The sequence below is a fragment of the Mus pahari genome, chromosome 6 (genome assembly GCF_900095145.1).
Source record: "Mus pahari chromosome 6, PAHARI_EIJ_v1.1, whole genome shotgun sequence".
In the NCBI taxonomy this organism is placed as follows: Eukaryota; Metazoa; Chordata; class Mammalia; order Rodentia; family Muridae; genus Mus; species Mus pahari.
The window spans coordinates 39,615,377-39,623,237 of NC_034595.1; the positions used below are offsets into that span (position 1 = coordinate 39,615,377).

General features: G+C 42.2%; 1 pseudogene; it reads left to right on the plus strand.

The window, feature by feature from the left end:
- Window positions 1-1,532: 1,532 nt before the first annotated feature.
- LOC110323301 lies at window positions 1,533-2,261 on the plus strand (annotated as a pseudogene).
- The last annotated feature ends 5,600 nt before the right edge of the window (window positions 2,262-7,861 follow it).

Genomic DNA, 7,861 nt, shown 5'->3' on the forward strand with positions numbered 1-7,861 from the left:
ACAATAAAAGAACTTCTGGGGGAATCAGCATCCTTGACTTCAAGCTGCACCACAGAGCAATTGTGATTAAAACTGTATGGTATTGGTACAGTGAAATGCAGGTAGATCAATGGAATAGACTTGAAGACCCAGAAATGAACCCACACACCTATGGTCACTTGATCTTTGACAAAGGAACTAAAACCATCCAGTGGAAAAAAGACAGCCTTTTCTTTCTTTCTTTCTTTCTTTCTTTCTTTCTTTCTTTCTTTCTTTCTTTCTTTCTTTCTTTCTTTTTTATTTCTTTTTTTAATTAGATATTTTCTTTATTTACATTTCAAATGCTATCCTGAAAGTTCCCTATACCCTCCCTCCACCCCTGATCCCCTACCCCCCCACTCCCATTTCTTGGCCCTGGCATTCCCCTGTGCTGGGTCATATAAAGTTTGCAAGACCAAGGGGCCTCTCTTCCCAATGATGGCCGATTAGGCCATCTTCTGCTACATATGCAGCTAGAGACATGAGCTCAGGGGTACTGGTTAGTTCATATTGTTGTTCCACTATAGGGTTGCAGCCCCCTTCAGCTCCTTGGGTACTTTCTCTAGCTCCTCCATTGGGGGCCCTGTGTTCCATCCAATAGCTGACTGTGAGCATCCACTTCTGTGTTTGCATAGCCTCACAAGAGGCCACTACATCAGGGTCCCTTCAGCAGAATCTTGCTGGCATGTGCAATAGTATCTGGGTTTGGTGGCTGATGATGGGATGGATCCCCGGATGGGGTAGTCTCTGGATAGTCCATCCTTTCATCTTAGCTCTAACCCAATCACAAAAGAAGTCACTAGATATGCACTCACTGATAAGTTGATATTAGCCCAGAAACTTAGAATACCCAAGATACATTTTGCAAAACACAAGAAAACCAAGAAGGAAGACCATCGTGTGGATACTTCATTCCTCCTTAGAATAAGGAACAAAAGTCCAGAAAAATAATGTATCGGTAAGTTTTAGCTGGTGGTTAGCATGTAGAAGAATGCGAATTGATCCATTCTTATCTCCTTGTACAAAGCTCAAGTCTAAGTGGATCAAGGAACTCTACATAAAACCAGAGACACTGAAACTAATAGAAGAGAAAGTGGGGAAGAGCCTTGAATACATAGGCACAGGAGTAAATTTCCTGAACAGAACACCAATGGTTTATGCTCTAAGATCAAGAATTGACAAATGGGACCTTATAAAATTGCAAAGCTTCTGTAAGGCAAAGGACAGTGTCAATAGTACAAAACAGCAACCAACATATTGGGAAAGGATCTTTACCAACCCTATATCCAATAAAGAACTAATATCCAATATATACAAAGAACTCAAGAAGTTAGACTTCCGAGAACCAAATAACCCTATGAAAAAATGGGGAACAGAGCTAAACAGAGAATTCTCAACTAAGGAATATTGAATGGCTGAGAAACACCTAGAGAAATGTTAAGAGAGAAGCAGCACTGTGCTGTGGTGTGAACCTCAGGGCAGCATTGTCCGGGTGGCCAGGCACCTAGAAGGAAGAAGGCAAGAGGCAGATGATGGTGCTGAACACAGGTTCAGCAAGCAAAGCTGGAGAAGTCAAAGTCCCTCTGTGACCCCTATTTGCTGGCTTCCTGGAAAGATGATTGACTGCTTCAACTAGGGAAACTTTGAATGCTGAGTACAATCTTATGATTAAATATTGGTATAAGCAGAAGCATGAGAAAGCCAGATACTGTTTGAAAGCTTTTAATCCCACTTCTGAGCCTCATCCCCTCCTGAAAAGGATGCTCTTTCTTACTGCTGTTAGGTGAATCTCCGTAATGAATGGATCCAGTGTGGCAAATACATCATCCAGTGTGAAATGCGAAGAAGACCAAGGGTTAAGTAGACATGAGGAAAAGGAAAACCCATTTGCAGAATACATGTGGATAGAAAATGAAGAGGACTTCAACAGACAGGTGGAGGAAGAGTGGCAGGAGCAAGACTTTTTGGACCACTGCTTCCAGGTGATGCTGGATGAAGAGGACCAGGACTGGTTCATTCCATCATGAGACCTACCTCAGGCTACGGGACACTTACAGCTGCAGTTAAATGGACTATCAGTTGGTGGCAGTGATGAATCTGAAGACATTTTGAGCAAAAGTAACCTGAATCCAGATGCCAGGGAGTTTAATGGCAGGAGTGAAGTACTGAGCTATTGGAATCTTCCAGAAGGACTTGTCTTGTGCCCATACCTGGGGCCAGCAATGCACGAAAGGCGGAGCTAAAGAGGGGTGGTAGGGTGTGCAGCCAATGCGGGCTGGGTTGGGAAGGTAGTTTAACTGGATATTGTGGCTCTGCACAACTAACCTACAAGGCCTACTCTCTAAGCCCGAGCATGGCTCTTCTGTTGTGCTGACTTGCTCAGAGCAGATTCCAATTTATTTTATTTTCAATGAACTCTTTGGAGGTAAAGAACTGCAATTGTTTTTCCCTTTGTAAGGAATGCTGTCTGCAGTTTAGCAAAATAAGCTGACCAAGGAAAACAGTATTTAAGAAATAATTTCCCTGATGTGTACCTACCAGGAGCAGGGTTCCTGGAGAACTTAAGGAGTTTGCAGCTGGGTGGTATGAGGGAAAAGCATGAGATACAAACCAGATAAAACACTCAGCTCCACGTCCCCTGACATTTCCATGATGAACTGGGATACCAGTGGTCCATAAAGCTCTTGTCTACTGTCCTGAACTCAACTCAAGAGAACGCAGATTTGAAAGTTCTTGGATGGATGTAATTTCGGATGGATGTGAGTTGTATATCGGAGAAGCAGGGTTTGATGATGCTTGCCCTTTAGTGACTGCTGTCCTGTCTTAGTATGTAGCCATCGTCGCTCATCAGGGTTGCTTTGCCTTCATGATCTTCACAGGGGCTGCTTCTGGCTTCTTTCCCTCTCAGCTCTAAAAGACACTATTAGTCAGAGTGTGAGATGGACCTTTAGCTGTGTTAGTTAAATCTTGAGTCTTTGGGGACAGTTTTGTTTTCTTAAGTCCCTTCAATATCTGATTCTTAGGATGTCTTAATTCCCTCAAATTTTCTGTGTTTTCTTTTTCAAGGAAATACATGTTTCCAGACACTAATGAGCTGCTTAATTCAGTTTGGGTGTTTCTCATGCCTCACAGAATGATTCCCAGAAACTAAGCTATAGAGGGGCCCTGCCCAAGAGCAGAACAACCAGGCTTTCTGTATACAGGAAGCTGTTGTGACTTGGTGTCACTGTTCCCACAGACCAGCTTTAGTTTCCTCATGGTCCTGTTCAGGTGCACTCTTGGCTCTACCTGTAACTCCCTAGGGTTTTTGTCGCTCTGTGGAACTGAACCACACCAGGAGCTGTTGCTGTGAATAGAGGTGAAGGTAGTAGTGTCTGAGGGTAAAACAACCAGTGTCCCGTCCTGATCATATTCTAAGGACAAGGGACTCGGGAGGACTGATAGTGCTGTGGCTTCTGGGTAACTATCACTGTGCTATATGACCGGTCTGGAAAGATCATGCTGCTTCCAGCAGTCCCTCCGATCAGTATGTAGTATGGGCAGAGACTGGAAGGAGAGGCCTGAGGTCTGGAAAGAAGTTCCTCTTTTCATATGAACTGGTTTGCTAAGTTTCTGTTTTGTCTTGGTGCCCTGGATAGAATCCAGAGTCTCACTTGTGTCTAGTTAGTCCTACTCTTGAGTTGTTCTCAACTCTCCCTTGACTTGAACACAGCCCCAGCAGTTAAACACAGACGTCCCTTTTTTTTCCTGTTTGTGTCTCATAGGATGGCATCTTGTGAAAGTGGCCCCCCCACTCAGGTCACATCATAGAGAGTAGCTCAGGGAACTTGTATGGCCAGACACATACATCAATTCCCAAAGCCTCTCCATCAAGAGAGAATGAAACTAGGAACCCCTTCTGGGAGGACTTTATTCCTGCTTATGCTTTTAGCTTGGCTTGTCACCTCTAATAAGGAGAGGGCGAGTATGGGTAGGACATTTAAAAAGACTCTCTTGTAGTCTCCATGAGGTCAGAATGTATCCGGGTTGCAGGAAGATCCCTGAGAATCTGTCTGCATAGGGCACCTTCCTTTGAGCACCTGTCTGGGAAGCTTATGCAAGCCTGAGGTGGCTTTGTTCCATCCTTCAGTTTTGATCTTTGGAAGCCAAGCTGCTAGGAGTGGTCCAAGAGGCCTGCCTCCCTCCTGCTGTGCTGGCTCATTTTATTTGGATGTCATTCTCTAGCCTGGTTTCAGAGGTGTATGTTGTTGGGTATAGCTAGAATCTAAGGGCTGGTGTGTTGGGTCCACCTCAGAGGCAGGGTGCTGACTGTAGGCTTGGGATGCAGCCAGTGAACTGGTCCTTAGTAATGTATGGAAAGACTTACTCCTGTGAGGAAGCACAATTATATCCTAGACTACAGACTCAGCCCCAATTAGTTGAGTTTTGGGTTGTTTTATTTCCTTGGAATTCTCAAACTCAAATTGCTGTGTAAATTCTTATAGAGCAATAGAAAACATTCTAAATAATTTTTTTAAATGTTCAACATTCTTAGTCATCAGGGAAATGCAAATCAAAACAACCCTGAGATTCTACCTCACGCCAGTCAGAATGGCTAACATCAAAAACTTAGGTGACAGCAGATGCTGGCAAAGGGTGGAGAAAGAAAAACTCTCCTCCACTGCTGGTGGGAGTACAAGCTGGTACAATCACTCTGGAAATCAGTCTGGCAGTTCCTCACAAAATTGGACATAGTACTTCCTGGGACCCAGCTATACCACTCCTGGGTATATTCCCAAAAGATGTTCCAACACATAACAAGGACACATGCTCCACTGTGTTCATATCAGCCTTATTTATGATAGCCAGAAACTGGAAAGAAATCAGATGTCCTTCAACAGAGGAATGGATACAGAAAATGTGGTACATTTACATAATGGAGTACTATTCAGCTATTAAAAACAATGACTTCATGAAATTCTTATGCAAATGGATGGAACTAGAAAATATCATCCTGAGTGAGATAACCCAGTCATAAAAGAACACACATGGTATGCACTCACTGATAAGTAGATACTAGCCCCAAAGGTTGGAATACCCAAGATACAAATCACAGACCATATGAAGCTCAAGAAGAAGGAAGACCAAAGTGTGGATGCTTCAGTTCTTCTTAGAAGGAGGAACAAAATACTCATGGGAGGAAATACAGAGAAAAACTGTGGAGCACAGAATGAAGGAAAAACCATCCAGAGACTGTCCCACCTGGGGATCCATCCCATAGTCAGACACCAAACCCAGACACTGTTGCAGATGCAAAGAAGTGCTTGCTGACAGGAACCTGATATAGCTGTCTCATGAGAGGCTCTGCCAGAGCCTNACAAATACAGAGGCAGATGCTCCCAGCCAACCATTGGACTGAGCACAATGGAGGAGTTAGAAAAAGAACTGAAGGAGCTGAAGGGTTTACAACCCCATAGGAAGAACGATAATATCAACCAACCAGACTGCCCCCCCAGAGCTCCCAGGGACTAAACAACCAACCAAAGAGTACACATGGAGGGACCCATGTCTCCAGCCATATGTAGCAGAGGATGGCCTTGTCCGGCATCAATGGGAGGAGAGGCTCTTGGTCTTGTGAAGGCTCGATGCCCCAGTGTAGAGAAATGCCAGGGTGGGGAGGGGGGAGTAGGTGGGTGAGTTGGGGAGCACCCTCATAGGAGGAGGGAGGATGGGATAGGTAAACCAGAGGGGAAACCCGGAAAAGAGAATAACATTTGAAATGTAAATAAATAAAATATACAATAAAAAGAATAAATAATAAATGAATGAATGAATAGATAAATAAATAAATAAATTCATCCTTTTCCCTGGCATTAACCACTGTTCACATTTTAAATTATTATTTTTCTTCATAATTTTTGTATTTATTTTGTATTTATATCTAAATATATATATGAATGAATCAATTTACATTATATGTACATATAACTTAATATATGCATTTTAATAAAGAAAGTATCTTGGTATATTTGTTGTACAGCTTGTTTTTCTCTGGTATATGTCTTGTCAAGTCAATATATATCTAGTTTTTCCCCCAATCTTAGCATAGTATGCTGCTAAATATATATAACACTTTTTATTTAGCTAATTGCCCAACTGATCAACATATAGTTCCTTGTAAGTATATTATAAACAACATTGAATTAGCATCATTTCATGTCTTTTTTATTTATTGGTGTTATTATATTGTAGAAAGATTTGTAGAAATTATTTCTACTTTCATAGATATAGTGATGTTGAAAGTTAGGGCTTGCTTGGAGATATTAATTTATGGGAAGAAAGAAACTGGGGTTGAAGGAAAATGGACCATTATGATGGTGGCAGAAATATCCTGGAAGACAAATATTGGGAGACCCCTTCTAGAAAGGGCTGAGAGAAGACCCTGAGATTTTGCCCCGGAGTATCTATCTGACCGTCTCTGTAAGGCACCTCTCCTCCAGATCTTAGCTGATAAATCTAATGTCAACTGATTTGTATAACATATTCACTTACTATGCTCACTAGATAGTGTTGTGAATGCAATTCAGTTTCCTTAATATCTAAATTGAGTGAAAGAAAATTGAATAAAAGAAAAAAGGCAGAGAGTAAACCAAACGACTCGGGGTTGCTCAAGCCCTTCCTGGGATGTGCATTTTCCCAGTATCCTAATAAAAGTCTGACCTTGTAGCTCCAGAATTACCACTTTGTGGGGGCTGGGGAAAGATACCCTGTCCTGATATGATCAACACCTGGTTCCCTCTGCAGACCTTAATTTCCTACAATACAAGAGTCACCCTTGGTTTTGAGTTTGCCATCCCTATGACTAGAGGACAATCCATATTGGATGCCTTTTGTCAAGACAACTTCTCAATGTCTTTCCCATCTCTCTCTTCTATTTCACTCCCACTGTGACTCCTGGCCTCACCCACATCTGCAGCATTGACACTTTGTGTGGTTGACTTTGTCTCTAGTCTCATTCTTCTTAAAATTACCTTTACCATAGGAAAGACCTCTTTCTACTGATCTATTGTCTGAATAAATTTAAAGTATATTTGAAAGGCAGAAGGCATGGATGTTTCACCAGGGAGCAGAGGCTTCTGCAGTGAGATGAGGGTTGAAGATCTCAGAGGTTAGCAGAGATGGAGGACAGTTGTGACTCATCTGCCAGGAGGCCAATCTGTCCCTTACCCAACCCTATCCTTAGCTCTTATTCTGAGTCATGGGGTGTCCACCAAAACAGAAACTTAAAGAAAGTGTCTCCGTAAACAATCATTGTATGAACTCCCAAATAACTCAGGAGTTTCGAGAAGTGGGTATGTTTTATAAAGATTAAACTAGCACTATCTCTCCATCTTTCAATATGAAGAACTATGAAACTCAGAAATTTAATCTGTGTTCATTGAGCAGACACATTATGTTTCTTGGGGGCTGAACAGAAAAAGCAGTAGTCATTGAACGGGTAGAGCATGCTTTGTAAAACAGACCAATGGCCATTCCTTTTCTTAACTTGTTTTGCAAACACTACCTCTAAACAACCACTTACTATGTTATTTTAGAAAAATCTTCAGTCAGATTTTCCATATTAACACTTACAACAAAATTAATATTTTTCTTTGGCTTTGGGAAAAAGTATATGTACTGGCTAGTTTTGTGTCAACTTGACACAGCTGGAGTTATCACAGAGAAAGGAGCTTCAGTTGAGGAAATGCCTCCACGAGATCCAGCTGTAAGGCATTTTTCTCAATTAGTGATCAAGGGGGGAGGTCTCCTTGTGGGTGGTGCCATCTCTGGGCTGGTAGTCTTGGTTCTATAAGAGAGCAGGCTA